Source organism: Equus przewalskii, chromosome 22 (genome assembly GCF_037783145.1).
Source record: "Equus przewalskii isolate Varuska chromosome 22, EquPr2, whole genome shotgun sequence".
Classification (NCBI taxonomy): Eukaryota; Metazoa; Chordata; class Mammalia; order Perissodactyla; family Equidae; genus Equus; species Equus przewalskii.
Genome location: NC_091852.1, coordinates 41,615,609 through 41,634,520, shown reverse-complemented (window position 1 = coordinate 41,634,520; position 18,912 = coordinate 41,615,609). Strand labels below are relative to the sequence as shown.

Sequence of the window (18,912 nt, the reverse complement as noted above, 5' to 3'; positions counted from 1 at the left end):
GAAAAAGGCAGATGTAAGTGTTCCTAATTGATCGAGGATAGAGATGCTTGAACTCCCCAAAATTTCTTATACAATTCCAGCTGAGAATTATAACAATCCTTTCTCTTTATTTTTATAGCTAAAAAGATGAGAATTGTTTCAGAAATGTAAATGATGATAATTCCTACTTTCTCAGCCAACTGACAGAAATGTTCTTTGTAATAATTTACAACATTTATACAACAGTCTCATCTGAATAGATCAGTAAGACTAGGAAATAGACAAGTAACCCCAGGTAAAGGAAAGAAGTGATATTTATTGGGTACCTACTGTATACATGGCACTGTGCTATGCATCCTACATATGTCACCAATTTCCTGACAACAATGCTGTGGAGGTGATATTCTACAATCTTTCTATAAATGAAGTAATTGAAGTTCAGAAAGATTAAATTACTTGCGGAAGGTCAGGAAATTGGAGGCAGCCTTTAAATAACCATCTAAAACACAAGTCGATGTTCTTTCCCTATGTTATACTCTCGAAGATTAGAAAAAAGCAGGAATATTTTCAAATCAGATAACACTTTGAGAATGTAGATTTTATTAAAGAAGAGTTTAGATGGAACAAATCACAGTGACTTCCCCAGGCTAGATTATGGAACACATAAATGCCTCCTAATCATGTAATAACTTCACAGATTTGCTAAGTCAAACCATTTTCTGACTTACCACTTGTAGTCTCCGTGCTGGTATTAAGGCTTATTCAGTAAAAGATTTATTGTAGTCAAACCAAGCCTGAAAATAGCATAAAATTTTATGTGCAAAAGTTATTTCTTGCAAAGAAAAAAATACTTCTGCATAATAAAGGTCATGTCTTGAACTGCAGTCTGGACATTTGTATTACTGTGAGCCAGCAAAGCCTTTGCCCTGATATTCCAAAGTGTGAACTTTCTGCTCTTAAAATTACACTTTTATTCATTTCACAGTGCAATGTTTTAATACATGGTTATTACCAAATCTTAGTTACTTATACAACTTCTCACTGAGAAGAAGATGTTTTATGAAATCAATTTATTTTCATTTTTAATAACCACTGTAGATGTTAACGACATTGAAAATTTGAAAACTATATCTGGTCAAATTTAAATTTTGTCTAAAATTATAAAAATAAACTAAATGATAGTGAAATTAAACTAAGACAAGTTCCTCAGTTCACTTAAAATAAATTTAAAATTTCTAAATAGCAAGTGCAATAACTAAGCCGAGATAATGGAATGGAGTAATATCGATCGTATATTTTTAAATAATCACATCAACTGATTATGTCAGTTTGTAAGTCCGTGGAAAGTCAGTTAAGGTGCCAAAATTAAGGGCTTCCATGTGGCAAAGACATCACTGCTAGAAGGTAATTGGTCACTTAGATTAAGGGAAAAGTAAGACATCATGCTTATTATCACTAATGTGTTAATTGATTATGGAGTGAGAAGAAGAACACAATCTTAGAGCCACAATGAGTTTTTGTTTCTCTTAGATTTTGGAGCCCAGCCAACGAAGGGACAAACAGAATGACTCATGAGCATCGGATCTTGTCCTTCCCTCCCTCTCTCCTTCCAGTGTCAGAAGCTGTGACTGATGAAAACGGAACTTACTTCGTTCTGGCTAATGGACAACGGACTATAATTGTCTCGGAAAGATGCATTAGTCTTATCTCTATGAACTTCTACTTGTGTCATTATAATAAGACAATTACACTTACACTGGACTGTATAATAGACCTTGATGTCCAACAATAAATAACTGTAATTGATTATAGCTCATTATATTCTCAAATAATTTGAAGCAGCGGGGTTTTTTTTATTCTTCAGTAGAGTTTAGGAGCTTGTTGACTCTGTCTAGCCTGTCCATTATCTGAACCCAATAATGGATCAATACTCTAAAAAATATGATTGATTACACAGACATTGGATTTGAATCCATTGTCCTACGCACATCTATTAAGCAACTACTAAGTGCAAGGCAATGTCTAGCTGGTGTGGGGATTTAAAAAAACATGTAACCCATGACCCTGCTTTGATGGTTTTTATAATATGGTTGAAACAAAATACCAGTGCAAAAAGTTGATGTTACAAAAGTTTAAGAATGCAAAAAATAAAAAGCACACACCAACAGTACTAACAACAACAAAAAAGAAAAACCCACACATAGCCATGCAAAAAAGGCTCTCATGATACCTTTCTTTCTCTTTTATGACCATGCATTTATTTTTTGATAAAAGCTAAAGCAAAACAAAGTCGATGTTGCTCTGTAGTGTGCTGACAAGAACCAAAATGTTTTAATACCACAAAATCATTTCTTGGTATTCTATAGCAAAGAAATATTTGAAAATGGAATCTTTAAATCAGTTTACATTTTATTAATCTTACTATTGAGTTTTCTCCTTTGGTGTCCAGTTATGCTATCTTTTCAACTAGAGGAAATAACATTTAAAATGGAGATTTTAGCATGTTTGAATTATAGAATATACGTCATCTGCTCAACTGAAGTAAACAATATTTCTGAATTTAGAACTAAATTTAGAACCTCTCATTTTATAGTAAAAATCCAGAGATATTATAAGTCTTGTCCAAAATAATTTTGGTGGTTGATGACAGAAGTTGTGTTACTGATCAGGATGTCTTTACTCGAGCCAAGCACTCTATCTCACCTTCATTGAATAAAGCTTATGTAAAAAGAGAGTATTCCTGTATTTCACATCCATTATTACACTTGACCATTGTGACACTCCCATGAAGTAGTCCATGCTGATGTGCTAAGGATAGAGGTTATTATTTACTAAGAGAATGCTGAAACTCAAGTATTTTTCTAGGTACTTAACTGTTCAGAAAAGTGGGGTTCATAAAAGGGTAAGTCTCACAGCCAGTGTTGCATAACTAATAAGAAAGCAGAGCTGGGACATTAACTAAAGTATTCTCACTCTTCAGTGTCTTGTCCAATTTGCTGTTCTGCCCCCCAATGTCATTGTATCCGTCTTTCCTTACCTTAAAAGCAAAAATCATTAAACAAACACTACGTGCTAGCAAAAGATATGAGAGCTGAAAAATGGAAGTAAATAAGACTCAGCTCCTGCCATTGATGAGTTCATAGACCAAATAATAGTTATCACGTATTTAAATAAACAATTATATTGCAATGTGATGAAGGGCTATACTGGGGGCACATTCTTATCAGGTATAACGGAGACATAAAGTAACTCAGAACTCTATAATTCCCGTCCCCTCCTTAATTAAGTTAAAAAGCAACTACCAGTCATTTGTCTGGTTACAGAATTTGTCATGTAGTAATTTTTTAAGCTGAGTATTTACCAGTATTTACACTTATGATTGTGTATCTTGTTACATTTATACGGAAAATACCTCAAGAATTGTATTAACTGTGCAAATTTTAACTATTTAATCCCCATATACATTTATAGTCAATTATTGTTTAGTCATACTGTTTATACTACTTGAAGATTACAAAACCATCAAAAGGGGGTATCATAAGTTAAAAGCAAAATGGAAGAATGATGTTGGTTTGTACATTCATTTTAGCCTTAGGGGGGAAAGTACCCACTACATTGAGAAATGAGAATTCAATTTAGCCTACCAGGAAGAATATGGATTCCTCCCAGAGAAGATGCCACTTTGACTGTGAAAACAAGTAACCCTCTCCAGGTTTAAAACGTGTTATGTATTAAATCGTGTCTCTGTAGAACATTGCTAAAGTGAACTTGTGATTTCCATTGTCTTTTCTGAATTAGAGATGTGCACAGTGAGTGACAAATCTTTAAATTTGAAGAAAAAGGTGGTGTTAAGTCTGTGCTTTGATTACCATTGCTAATAATAATCCCAGAGTGCTTTAATATTATAAAGTTTTGAAAAAACTTCTTACATACATCGTCTTATTTGATCCTTACAAGCATCCTGTAAGTTTGACTTACTATTGCCACTCTATTTTAGAGAGACTGAAATTGTGGCTCTAAGTAACAAAAGCCATTTCTCCCTGCTAATAAGAGGCCAACCCAGGTCCCTATCCCTGCCCTTGCTGTTGTATTTTGTTTGTTAGTTGTATGGTGTTCCACATTTCTCTTCAGTAACTTATGTATGCCTTTTTTATGGAGGTTTTTAAAAGTCAGATTTATATAATTTACAAAAAGAAAATTTTCTCTTTTTAGTGACCAGTTCTGAGTTTTCACATCCACATGGAATTGTGTAGCCACCAAGCCTAGGAAGACGAAGAACAGTCCTATCATCCCAACACAGCCCCCTCTGCCCTTTGCAGCAAACTCTCCCTCTTCTCTCTAGTCCCTGGCCACCGCGGATCTCTTTTCTCTCCCTGTAGATTCGCCTTTCGAGAATGTCATACTAATGAAATTATAAAGTCAGTGCCAGCTTCATGGGATTGCAACCCACGCAGTCACACAGACCCAGTGCTTACAAAGGCCCTGTGCTTAGTTTAATGCTCTGCTGCCACTGTATCCAGTCTTCATTTTTGAACAATAGCCCCCATATTTCCATTTTGCACTGGGCCCTGCAAACTGTATTTTGTTGTTAGTGTCATAGAGTTAATTTGGACTCCTAACAACCCTGCGTACAGCAGGGCGAAACCCTGCCCAGTCTTTTTGCACCATCCTCGTGCCTCACAGCACAATACCAGACAATGCTCTGCTGCTATTCACAAGCTTTTCATGGCCAATTTTTTTTGGAAGTGGGTGGCCAAGTCCTTCTTCCTAACAAATTATATAGCCAATGTACAACATGTGGGTACTTGAGTCTGGTTTCTTTCCTTTGGCGGAAGACATTTGCGTTCATTCATGTTATTGTATATATAAAAACTTTGTTCCTTTTTATTGCCAAGTGATTTTTCCATTGTAAGAGTCTGCCACATCTTGTTTATTCATTCACCAGTTGAAGAACATTTTCATTATTTCCAAATTTGGGCAATTATGAACAAAAGCACTATAAGCATCCACATAGGATTTTTGTGTGTGAACATCAATTTTTATTTCTCCTAGATGAAGATATAGTAGCACAAATGCTGGGTGGTGTGTGTGTGTATAAATATATACATTATATATTATATTTAGGTGTTTTGAGAACTAGCGTGTGTGGGGAGAGGTCATTAAGTGACAGTAAAGAAGTAAAACTTGTAGGAGGTGGACTGTATGGTCTAGAATAAGTCACATGATCTTCTCTTTCTTAACTCAGCAACATCTTGTATAGTGGAAGAAAATGCAAATAATACTTAAAGGAAATGTTCTAAAGTCTTTGGAGAGGAAATTTATAATAGAATTTTAGGGCAAAATGTGTTTCAGAATTCCATAACAGGCAAGATTTATTTGTGTCATTTTTAAAATAAATATATTTCTTGCCCTAAATAGATTTAGCCTAAATTAAATCTTAGTGTAGCACAGCTTTCTGTTCACTGTTCACTAAATTATCCTACACATCTCAGTTTGAAAAACTGGAATGTTGATCCCAATCCATGAGTTTTTGGAAAATAAAAGGAATACTGAGGGCACAATAAACGAGTCTTGTTTGCGTTGACAACATCTGCTGCATTGTCCACATCAGGGCCTGCCTTGTGGAACGAGGCTCTCTCAAGACCTGCCTATCATTTTGTTTCTCCACCTCACGTGTGCCCTTCATCTTTCTATGCTTCTGTATTTTTATCTTACTCCCTTTTCTCACGTTTACCTTGTTTCTCCTTCCCTTTTTTTAAAAATAATATTTATGAGTTTCTCCTTCTGGTCTGCTAGATTGTTAGCTGTTTAAGGACATGCAGTATGTCAGTCATTTCTGTCTCTTCAGACAAGTTGAAAGTACCTCCTACAAGTAAGTGAGAAATCTGAAAACCACAGTGGGGTTTCAGCACTTCTTTACCCAATTTTTACACTGTTCACATACATAATCTACTATTCATTATTAAACGTTTTCTTACAATACAGCGAGGGGCGTCTTGCGGATTAGTGACACCAGTAATGGCATCTCCTGAAAATCATGGTGAATTGTTTTTTCCACCAATTTTTGACTGTGAGTTGATGTTGTTGAATCATGGGTTTTCATCCCTAGAATGCTTTGTAATCTGAGCTAAGGATATTCACATTTGAAAATATTTGTATTTTCTTTTGCTAGGTACTTTGTGCCACATAAATTCTGGGTCAAGTTAATTCACGGACAGACAATATTTTCTGTATCAATAATATGATTTAAATTCAAACTCCAAATTTGAAGTAAGAAAGGCATGCACTTGAATATTCTCAAGGGAGATCGTTTTTCATTTAGAGGCCATGGTAAGACAGGAGAATTTCCAGCAGGCACGTACTATTTTCTAGTTCTCTCTTCTCTTGAGACTGTAGTTCTTCAGTGGCACCAGTATTGAATCTGGGCTGACCTTTGTGCTTGCCTTGACTAACAAAAAATAGTGGAAGCAATGTTACATAATTTCCTTTTTCAAGATTGGCACCTGAGCTAACATCTGTTGTCTACTTTTTTTTTTTCTCTTTCTTCTTTTCCGCAAAGCCCCCCAGTACATAGTCGTGTGGGATGCCGCCTCAGCATGGCTTGATGAGCTAGGTTCACATCCAGGGTCCGAACCGGCGAAACCCTGGGTCAATGAAGCAGAGTGCGAACTTAACTACTCAGCCAAGGGGCCAGCCCTACATAATTTCTAAGACCCAATTATAAAAGGAACTATAGCTATGGTAGACAGTTTGCAAAGATGGTCTGCAATAATCCCCACCTCCTGGTATTCATGTCCTGCACAATCTTATTCCCTTGCGTCTGAGCTACGCTTAGTGACTTGCTAGGGAATAGAATGAGGCAAATGAGAGGGGATATAATATTCATGATTAGTTCATAAAAGACTAAGATTTCTCTCTTGCTGGATTTTCTCTCTATTGGCTTCTCAGTGTGCTCCTGTTGATGAAGCAAGCTACCATGTTGCAGAGGCCCAAATATCATGAATTGGGGATAACTTCTGGCCAATAGCCGTTGAGAAACGAAGGCACTCAGTCCAACAGCCTGTTAGAAACTGAACCCTGCAACAGCCAAGTGAGCAAGTTTAAGAAGCAGAAACATCTCCAGTCAAACCTTAGGAAGACTAAACCCCAAGCTGACACCTTGATTACAGCGTGTGAGAGACCCTGACAAAGAGGACACTGCTAAGATATGTTCAGATTCCTGACCCAAAGAAACCGCGAGGTAATAAATGTTGTTTCATTCTACTAGGTTTTGGGGTAATTTTTTACACAGCAGGACACAACTAATAAACAGCTTCCACCTGGTTCTGTAGGATGCTTGCTCTTGGAAACCAGCTAGCATTCTATGAGGATACCAAACAGCCATAGGTAGACGTTTTGACAGAGAGCTCCAGCCGAGATCCCAGCTGACTATCAACATCAACTACAAAAATGAAAGCCCGTGAATCTTCATGCGATCCCAGTCTGCGGTATGGAGCTGCCCTAGCTGACACCTTGGGAAACAAACATGATTTGTTTCCACTGAACCTTGCCAAGATGCAAATTTGTGAGTAAAACAAATGATTATTATTGTTTACATCAGGAAATTTGGGGTCATTAGTTATGAGGCAATAAATAACTGAACCATTAGGAGACATAAAATATTTGTGTGAATTTAGCATCTCTGATTTATTATTAAAAGCATAACCTCAAATTCAAGCCAAAAAATGTTTCATTTAAAGATTAAAAACAAAAAAATTATCCTACCAGGAAAGGACTGTTATCAAACGGTTACAAGAGTTGGAGAATTAATCCATTTACAGTGTGCTTATTATACTTTTATTTTTCCTTTTTAAAAAAATTATTTACAAAATGTGTTTCCATGCCTGCAGAATGCAGAACACACTAGTCCAATTCTCCTTCCTTAATGCCCAATAGGTCCATTAGCTTGTTATTTTATTGAAGAGTTAATTGGGTTTCGGTAACTTAGGACATATTGGAGAAGACAAGGGGTAGTCAAATGTAATCACAATTCAAATATGATCTCTTTTCTTTGCAATTTCATTGAGCTATAATTGAAATATATTAAATCTCACATGTTTGAAGTGCACAATTAATTCTGCTTTGGCATATATATATAAACTTGTGAAACTATGACCGCAAGCAAGATAACAAACATTTCCATCACCCTCCAAAAGTTTCCTCGTGCCATGTTGTAACCCATCCCTCTCTCCACTCCTGTCCCCAAGAAACCACTGATCTACTTAGTTCCCTATAAATTAGTTGGTGTTTTTGAAAATTTTATAAAATATTTAAAGCTAGCTCTCCTTTTTTTGCCTGCTTTTTTTGCTCCCCATAATGATTCTGAGAATCACCCATATTTTGGAATGTAGCAATAGTTAATTCCTTTTTTTATTGTTGAGTAGTATTCTAATGTACTGACATACCACCATTTATCCATTCACTTGTTGATGGACATTAAATTATATCTATTATTACTTAGTCTGCATATGTTTGGAATTCATTACACTCTTCTTAAAAGACATTCTTCTTGAAGCATACTTGCTGACTATTGTTCTAAACTAGATCAATTTGTTTTGATTATACTCAGAGTTAAATTCCAGTATTTTTTATGTAATCACATCCTGTTTCTGATTGTTGTTTCACTTTTGCTGGAAAACATCCTTACGAAACTTCTTGAGAAAAGGTGCATTATAGCTATGCTTTCTGAGTTGCATTTCTAATAGTATCATGATTAAAGATAATGTGAGGTAACATTGCTAAGATTCAAAAAGTTTTCTTGCAATTTTTGTCTCCACTATCTTCTTCTCTCATCAAATTCTTAATAAAAATTCTAAAAGGCAGTCAGATTTCAAGTTATTTATTTGACTTATTTTGTGAGGTGAAATTCTAACTCTCTCCTAGGAAAAATTTTCTTTGGTGTCCTGAAATTTCATGGTGATGTACTTTGGTGTAGGTTGCTTTATTTAAAAGTTATACTGAGTTATAATTTACATATATATAAATTTTGTATATCCACCAGTTGTAGGTGTATGTTTCAAGGATTGTTTGTCAAATTTTAGTAAATTTATGAAGCTGTGCAATCATTACCATAACCCATATTTACATCATTTCTGCCGCCTCCAAAAATGTTCCTAATGCCCATTTACTGTCACCTCACAGTCCCAGGAAAGCACTGATTTGCTTTCCTTCTCTATAGATGTACTTTTCTAGAAATTTTATATAAATGAAATCATATATATATATATATATATCTCAATAGTTTTCTTTCTTTTTATTGCTGATTAGTATTTCATTACATGGATATACCACATTTGGCTTACCCATTAACCAGTTAATGGATGTTTGAATAATTCCTATTTGGGAGCTATTATAATAAAAACCATTATAATCATTTCACAAAGTCTTTGTGTGGACATATGTTTTCACATGTCCTAGACTGATACCTACCTAGTTGTGGAATTTCTGACTTTTATGTTAAGCATATGTTTAACATTTTAATAAACTACTAAACTGTTTTCCAAAGGGTCTGATTCATTTTACATTTTCTTCAACAATGTATGAGGGTTCCATTTTTTCTACATCTTTACTAATATTTATCAAATTATTTTATTATAGTAGCTTTTTGTAGATTCCTTAAGCTCTTCTACATAAATGACCATCCTCTCTGCAAAGGAAAACAATTTACTAATTATGTTCTGATCTCTATATTATTTATTTATTCAGCCTTATTAAAAAAGCTGGAACATCCAAGAGATTATTGAATAAAAGTGGTGAGAGCAGACATCCTTGTCAATTTCCCTATCTTAAAGAAGGAATATTCAGTCTTTCATCATTAAATACAAGGTTAGATGTATGTTTCTATAGATGCCCTTTGCTAGGTTAAGGAAGCTTCCTTCTATTTGGATAGGTTGGATATTGTGAATAATACATTGTTGTCTGTCTAGATTGCATTGTCTTTGAAAAGTAATAGTTGTTTTGAAAACAGTTAACTGTAGAGCAGTGTAATCTCTTTGAGGTTTATATTTAAGCTTTGCTGGGTATTTCTTGAGTATCTGGGCTAGTTTAGTCCTAGAAAACACGACCCTGCTGAAACCTCTACTGAGTGCCCAGGTTTCAACAAAGTCTCTTCTCTGACTGATTAGAACTTGAATACTTTGCTAACATTGTGTCTCCTTGAGTCATTTCGTCTTACAGCATAAATGGTTCTTTGCTTTGTCTTGCAGAGTTTGACCCTATGCATGTGCCACTTATCAATAGACTCCAATGGACCCCATGCAGATTTCTGATGCTCTTATTTTACATGGCTACCTCCTCTCCAGTAATCTGCCAGTATCCCAGACTGGCTGAACTTTGATGTCAGTCTCCTAAACTCCACCCAACTACTGTGTTCTGCTTGATTTTTCCCCTCTCTGTGGCAGGTTTCTGAAAGTGCCTCCAGGCAGAAAGCCAGGGTAATAATAGTGATTGCCTCTTTTGTTTCCATTCTTTGCCTGTTGTCCAATATCTAACCATAGCTGTTTCACATATATTTCAAAATTTTTTTAGTTGTTTTCAGCAGGCAGCAATTCCTTTACCTATTAAATCATGGTGGATGGAAGCAAAAGTCCCTTCCACCTCTCTATAAAATCTAAAGGTTTGCTAAATATTGTCCTCCTGGTCTCTGTACTAATGTCGTTTTTATTCTCTACTACAATTTTAATAAGCTCATCATGAAGGTTGGCCAATATCTTTGCACAAACTGCCATTTTGAATGAAAAAATAATTAATTAATATAATTTTTAAAAAATAATGTAATTTTGTGCTCAAATGTTTATAAGAAACATCTTTTGAGAAAAAGAGCACTACCTATATTAATTGCAATAAAAGTTGGTTAGTCAAGAAGGATCTGGAAAATCTCTGGATGTTTCATAGAATTATGAAGTGTGTTATCTTCCATAGCGTATGGTGCAGTGATTTTCAAATAGTAGATAAAATATGTGTCTGCAGATGCTAATGTCCTAGGCATGTAATAAACACAATCCACTCCAATATTTGTAAAAAGATAATCATATTTCAAAAATATATTACCACTGCCTAATATTTTAAAAATTCATTCAGAATCATACAAGGTAAATCCAAGGGAGAAATGGTTGGTTCCCTTCAACCCAATGTATGCCCATATAACTCGCAAAAAAAAGACCTAGCTTGTCTTGCTCTATTTCTATCATTAAGCCACAGAAAGATTTTATCAATCCATTTGTCAGTACCTGAATATCACTGCTTAGAAGTCACAAGAGAGTTCTATAAATGGAAGTATTCTAACATATTTAAGAGATTAATCCTACAGAATAGAATGTTTTGACAGGACTCTGATCTCCCACAGGCAAAGCTCTAGAGACATTTCCTTTCAAAGCGGCAAACCATTATCCTGTCTCAGTATTCTAGCACTAATGACAATTTTTTGTCACGTCAAATGATTAAAAAATAAATAAGGCAAAGAAAGAAGCACTCTGGCTGGCCGACTAGGTGAGTATAATCACTAAGAGGCAAGGGGGCCTGAGCCTTGACTTCAAAGGTTCTTTATTCTCCCAGTAATCATATGATTTCCCAAAAACAGATGACTTCTTCATAAAAGGGAAATTACTTTTTCCAGGCACACAGTTATTGGGTTCTGGATTCTGTCACAGTGTGTCTAATGTTATTGAGTTATACTATAGACGTTTATGAAACATGGGGGCCTATGAGCCTGGACTATGTGGCATTATCTCACCCATTATTTAGGCCAGTTCTGACTTGCACACATAGGGGTAAATCTCATGGAAAAAAACATATTCAATCATCTCATTCAGAGCCATTTGAGAGACATGGTTTCTTTCAGAGTTGTTCTATGTCAGAAAGTTTCCAAATTTCCAAATTGCATCAAATCCCATTAAGAAGCAGCTTATGTGTCAATATCTGGGAAACTTTCCTGAGTGTCCCCTGCCTACCCTCCTTGCACCAATCCCTTCTTGGTTTAGGTATGATGCTCTGTATGCTTATAGGACCATCAAGGACTGACAGTAACTGCTTACACAAATTCATTCTCCTATTTGGTTATAAGTTGTTTGAATACTGGGGCTAAACCTTCACTATTTTTTTATTCTAAATGCTTAGCAGAGTGCTTTGCATATAGTTGAAACTCTGTATATGTTCGTTAACTTATTACTTCTCTAAAAAAGACTATAACCTCCAGCTGGTCAACTTTTCTATCCCTAGCAGACTCTACACCAGGCACCAGGTGAATATTTGCAAAGCAACTAATCAGACATTTCAGAGTCTCTAGAACATTGCTCAGCAAAAACCATCAGAAGGTCTTGGTAGATGGAGAGAGGAAGTTTTATTGCCATGAGCTAATCAAGACAAGCAAATCTCTGATTAAATGGCCTTTAGTTCCTCTTTCTTGGATGGTGTGATTTTATTAGTATTATTATATATTTGCTTGTTTCTCAGATATTCAGAGAACAGAAGATTAAATACACAATTGGGATGTGATCAAATAACTACTATGCTGTAAACAGAACTTCATCATCCCCATTTTTATATCTGCTCAGATAGATTTTCTTCAACTTTGGTGCTTCTGTCTGCAAAAGCCAGACATCAAGCTTTGATATTATTGAAAGATGATTAATATAACACAAGGAGGACAAAGGTGATTTTTTTGAAGGTGGATAATGTCCAATTTGCAGATGTTAGTGAATGAATTCTAATAACTTTTAAATATTGCTCAAAATTACCTGTTATTTGGGTGACTTTATGAAGCATGATTAAGGTTAGGGAAAACTTGAAAATCTCTAATGAAATATTTACATAACAAAAAGTGGAAATCCAAACTGTCCAAGTGAAATTTCAAAATTTGGAATAGCATCTGGAGGAAAAACAAAGAATGGTAACAAGACTAAAGAGTCAGATATTTCTAGGGAAAAGATTTCTTAATACAGAATTATTTCTGGCATTAATAATGAAGATAATAATAACTGATACCCATCAAGTGCTAACCACGTGCCAGGCACTGTGCTAAATACTTCACATGCTTTAAAGCACTGAGTCACAGCCCTATAGATTTTATTATTCTCCCATTATAGAGATGAGCAAACTTATACTCAAAGATTTAGCTTTTTTTTTTGCCCAAGTTTACATAGCTAATAAATGGCAGAACTTGGACATGAGCTCAGTATGTTTGAGTTCGATCTCCATGGCCTTACCAAGATGCAATCCTGCCGTCTCTGAATTTACTTTTAGGGAAGAGATTATCATTTTGAAGTCTAAATCAAAACAAAAATACTTAAGTCGCACATTGTACAATACACTTATTCAATCCATTGATGCACAGATATAATTAAAGTTATAAAACTCTAGGTTTGCAAAAGACAATTGCTTTCAACTAATCTAAATATGTCATTTTATAGATCAGGAAAGTGAAAACTAAATATTACAAGTAATTCAAGCAAGTCAACCTGAACCTGAGTACGTGATAGCCAAGTCTACTCTTCACGAACTCACACTGCTGCAACTGGCCAGATAAATGATACCTAAAATTGCAAATATACTTGGGTCTCCCATAAAAAGAAATTATTATTAATTTAAGAAAATATTTATTGAATAGGGCCGATATCAGTACCTTTGAGTGTGCGAAATAAAAGATTTTTCATTCATTCATTGATTTATTCACTATAACACATCTACTAACTATTTACGATTTGCTAAACCCTCTGGTATGTTTTAGGGAAAGGATGAAGGCTGACATCATGGAAAATGTTCTGTGAATGTGGAATAATTATAAAATAAATTAAAGACAGGATTCCTGCCTTTAAAAATATAGAGGAAGACATGTAAACTTACAACAGGAACACAATAAATTCAGTCAATAAGTGTAAGTAAAAATGCTATGAAATTAGAGAAGAAAAATAAATAAGTCTGAATGGGTTAGAATTGTCAAAAGACTGGAGGTGTTTAAAGAGAATGTTAACAGAAAAGTAGGAATGGTTAGTCAACGTGTGATGGGCAACCAATAAGTGTATTACAGAGTATACAATTGTTTTTGTGAAAAATTCAAGACATAAAACACCCTGGAAAATAACTGCCAATCTCTTTGGGTTGCAGATGACAACATAGACACAAAGGGAAATAATGCAGCGTGAAATACTAGAGACATTCAAAGGAATGATGGATGTATGGACTCATATGGCTTAGAAAGGTTTCACTTAAGACAGAGAATTGAGAGTTACAAAGAAGGAGTGGTCTCGTGGGTGGGTTGAAAAGATGGTTGTTCCACCCGAGAGGGACATATATGACAAAGGCAATGAGAAAAAAAAACGTATTAAGGTTTATTGAGTGAAAAGTTACCTTATATCCATACAAAGATCTGGCTTGTTAATTGGTCTCTGAACCTGTTAACAAACTTGTCACACAACTGAGTATTTCCATGTAAATACATGTTTTTTTACTAAAAGCAAATATAAACTGGTACAAACACACTTATCTCAAAGAGGAAAATCAAAAAATTACCAGTCTATGTACCATAGAGGAACCATTTGCAACTACATTAATTCAGATTGTCTTACTTTTTGTGTCCAAACTGATCATTCTCTTATATAAATTATTCTTCCTTCATTAATATAAATAAAGTTCATTAATAATTAATTTGTTTAAGTTTTTACTGTCTTCCATTTCCACAGCAGAGCCTCAGGCTCAGTCAACACTTTAATATACACTTCTTTTAATTAGAGTGCTCATTCTTTCTTTAATAACAGTATAAATAAAATTTGATTCAAGAATTTGCAAATTTTCTTCTGTGCTGCAGACAACAATTCTCCTTAGCCACTGGCTATTAACACATAATAAAAATTAAAAACACACATAAAACCATATATTCATAAGACTGTACATTTATTAACAAATATATGTATATTCCAAGCAATTCCTAAATAGATACTTAAGCATTAAAATGTCAACAATGGAAACATTTCGTAGTCATCTTCTTAATACTAATATGGTGCTAATCTAAGAATAGGTAGTTAATAAAGTCATTTTGACTTAAAATTATGGTTGGAAACTGGATAATGTGTAGGTTAATTGGCAAATTTCTAAAATTGAAAGCCTAGACTCCTGAGGACAAAATTTACACTATAAAATGGGAGTGCTCTTCCTAATAAAGCACAAATGAGGCAGGTTGCTATAAACCCCACTGGGAAGGCAAAGCTCATCCCCATTCAGTGATGAAGTGTGAATGTTGAACAAAAGATTAAAACACTGCTACCCTGAGGGACAAAATAGCAGTTGTTAGCAAAGAATAAGTTCAGAGCGAGGATTCAACTTGATTTGGTAACCACGGCATGAATAGACATCTATTTCCATTTGAATTGTCATCCAGTTGTTGGGTGGCTTAGTGAATGAGAAGAAAGGGTCTGGAGTAAATGCCATATGAGCTGGAATAGACAGGTTTGAGTAAGCTGAATGTACTTGGCTGTCTTCTGTTGAAGTTAGGTAAGAATTTTCTTAAGTTGAATATATTCAAATGTGTTTTATTACATTGATACTTATCCCCTGTGTCTGCTACAACAGAAAAAGAGGCTGGCTCTAACACGTTGAATTTCATATTCTCCATAGGTGTTTTTAGGCTCCTTGGCTTCCAGAATAGTCCTTCCAGTTTGACTTACTATTTTTATCTCTATACCCCTAAGGCTAAATACACTTTTTACTTGTTTATGCTAATGTGCGATCATTATTGCTTTCCTGTAGTTAACTGCACGTGTTCATGCATTTTACCCAGTGGTCTACAACTCAAATGAAAAGGAATCCAATTTAATTTTTTTAGCCATCATAGATCGAATAGAGTTGAAGGGACATAATCCTCTCTCCTTTCTTATTGCTTGTCACAGAAACTCAAGAGAAGCATTACAGCAGAGCAAGTAATCACACAGTCATTGGAATCATTCAACAGTTGTTCAAATCACAGCCCTGACACTGTGCCGTTATTAGATACCTAAACTTTCTGAGCTTGAGTTTACTCATCTTCACCACAAAGGTAGAAGTCTTTAAACATCTGGTTAGTTTAAATTTATCCCTGACTTTTGTCATCAGAGGCAAGATTTTGCCATGTTATTCTGAGAAATGTTGTGAACCAAGATGAGGATTTCCAAAAGGGTAAGACCAAGAGAGACTGAACATATCTCCCTCAACTAAATATAGGCCTAAGCATATTCTGTTGAATATTTTTACTAATCAAAAATAAAATAAACTGTGGTTGACCCCATGGCATAGTGGTTGCGTTTGGCGCACTCCATTTTGGCAGCCCTGGTTCACGGGTTGGGGTCTGGGGCACAAACCTACACCACTCATCAGCCATGCTGTAGCGGTGACCCACATACAAAAAAAATAGAGGAAGATTGGCACAGATGTTAGCTCAGGGCTAATCTTACTCAAGCAATAAAAGAGGAATTTGGCAACAGGTGTTAGCTCGGGGTAAATCTTCCTCAGCAAAAAAAAATAAATAAAATAAAATATGGGACTGACCTGGTGGTGTAGTAGTTAAGCTCACACGCTCCACTTTGGCAGCCCAGGGTCCACGGTTCAGATCCTGAGTGGAGACCTACACACCACTCAGCAAACCACGCTGTGGAGGCATCGTACCTATAAAATAGAGGGAGATTGGCACAGATTTTAGCTCAAGGACAATCTTCCTCACCAAAAAAATAAATTAAATAAAAATAAAATAAAATAAGTCATGAGGATGTAATATACAGTATGGTGACTATAGTTAATAATATATTATATATTCAAAAGTTGCTTAAAATATCAGATCTTAAAAGTTCTCATCACAAGAAAAAAATTGTAACTATGTGTGGTAATGGATGTTAACTACTCATTGTGGTGCTTATTTTGCAAAATATGCAAATATTAAATCATTATGTTGAACACCTGAAACTAACATAATGTTAGGTGTCAATTATATCTCAATAAAAAAATTATTTTTTAAATTATGCCTTTTAAGAAGAGTTAATAACACTGGTATATGTACATAGTTACTCTATTTTAAGCATTTGCTAGTGATTTATTGGAATCTATAAAATGTTGGGGGAATTACTGATAATCAATGTGAACCTAAAGCAAAAAAGGAGATTAATGTAAAAAAGGCTAAATTCTAAGGAGTATCAACTACTAGCTTTTCTTTCCCTTCACCAATCAGCATAATCCTAGTCCTCTCTGCATTCTAACCGGATCCTAATGGAACCAAAGATCAATACTTTCAAAGATTCATCTCCATTAATAAGTGCATCAGTTGATGGTCAGAATCTCCAGTTAACTGAAGCTGCAAACTCCAGTGCTTATACGGGTCAGCAGGAAAGGTAAACGAGAAAAAAAAAAAAACGGATCTACCCAATATAATACAGGAAAGCAAGGACTATAGCAAATGAAAGAATAGAGCAAATTTAAAAGGGGGCAGAAACAACTTAGCTCTCAAACCTTAGCATGCACACAATTCATTTGGGGATCTTGGTACGTGGAGACTGATGAAGTAGGTCTGAGATGGGGCCTGAGTCTTGCCTCTTTCACTAACTCACAAAGAAAAATAAGTGTGGCTTCAAAACATTTTCCTCAGGCATTATATTCTCCTGTCTCTCAACACTGACCCTCCTTGGCACTCGTTCTTCATGTAACTCAATTAAAAAGAGTAAACATCAAAAAATCCTCCTGTCTTTTTTTTTTATTATTATTTTTTCTTTTCGAGGAAGATTAGCCCTGAGTTAACCACTGCCAGTCCTCCTCTTTTTGCTGAGGAAGCCTGGCCCTGAGCTAACATCCGTGGCCATCTTCCTCTGCTTTATAGAGTAGCCAAGCGGTGCCATGTCCACACCCGGGATCTGAACCGGTGAACCCCAGACCGCCGAGAAGCGGAACGTGCGCACTTAAGCGCTGTGCCACTGAGCCGGCCCCTCTCCTTTCTTTTTAATACAACTCAAACCTAAATAACACATGTATGTGGATATAATCTATTTTTCTAATATTAAATCGACACACCAATAAATTACTAAATGACCAACATCTTTCAGTTAAACAACATACTTTTTGTTTTTTCTTAAAATAGCTTTTTAAACTTTAGAACAGTTGTAGGTTTATTGTAAATTTTCCAAAATGGTAGCAAGAGTTTTCACATACCGTACAGGCAGTGTCCCCTAATACCTTATGTTAGGATGGTACATTTGCTAAAATTAGTGCACCAATATTGATACTGGCCCCCGATCTCCTGGCTCTGATAGCCAGTGGGGCTTGCATTCATGAGTCTCGCATATCTCTAGCAAACAAAGAAGCAGGTTTGAAAGGGACACAGGACCGCATTCTTCAGATAAGTACCCAAGCTCCAGAGCTCAGTGCAGAGGGCGCAGGCAAAATGGCCCATCTCCTGGCTTCTCCTTGGAAGGGGGTTAGCTGCTCAGGTAACCAGCTACCACCAGAAGGTCCAGGCATCTAATCAGCCTGCTGAAACCAGAAACTGGAAATCTTCACTGTGCTTGTGTTGAGGGGGTTTCTAGCACCAAATTTATAACACATTTTTTAATCAAAAAATAATTTCCTCTTGCTACTGTTTCCCCATCTGGAGCTTGTTATTGTTATTTGCTTGTTTACTTATTTAGTGACTTACTGGATTATTTTAGTGACATCTGTTTCCTCTCCACAGTGTGAAGCTTCTGACGTTGCGCCTAGGTGGCAGTCTTGGGTATGACTACAGTGGCCCTGGGATGACAGTACTTTTGGTAGTTTTCTTTGCCTTTCCTTGACCAAACCGCCTGTTAAGCTCAAGTAATTGCCACATGATTGCTGCATTGTTTTCAACAATGCCCTTGGGTATAAACTGCTTCACAGACTAATCCAATCCAATCCAAATTTCTTTAAAGG

General features: G+C 35.6%; 1 long non-coding RNA gene across 1 annotated transcript in view; it reads right to left on the bottom strand.

Annotated features, from left to right (window-relative positions):
* Positions 1–16,830, bottom strand: part of LOC139078693 (uncharacterized) — a 51,420-nt gene extending 34,590 nt beyond the window's left edge. Inside the window, exon 1 of the long non-coding RNA XR_011531718.1 lies at positions 16,531–16,830. This is a non-coding gene — a long non-coding RNA (uncharacterized lncRNA). The remainder of the gene's footprint in view (positions 1–16,530) is intronic.
* Between the last annotated feature and the right edge of the window lie 2,082 nt (positions 16,831–18,912).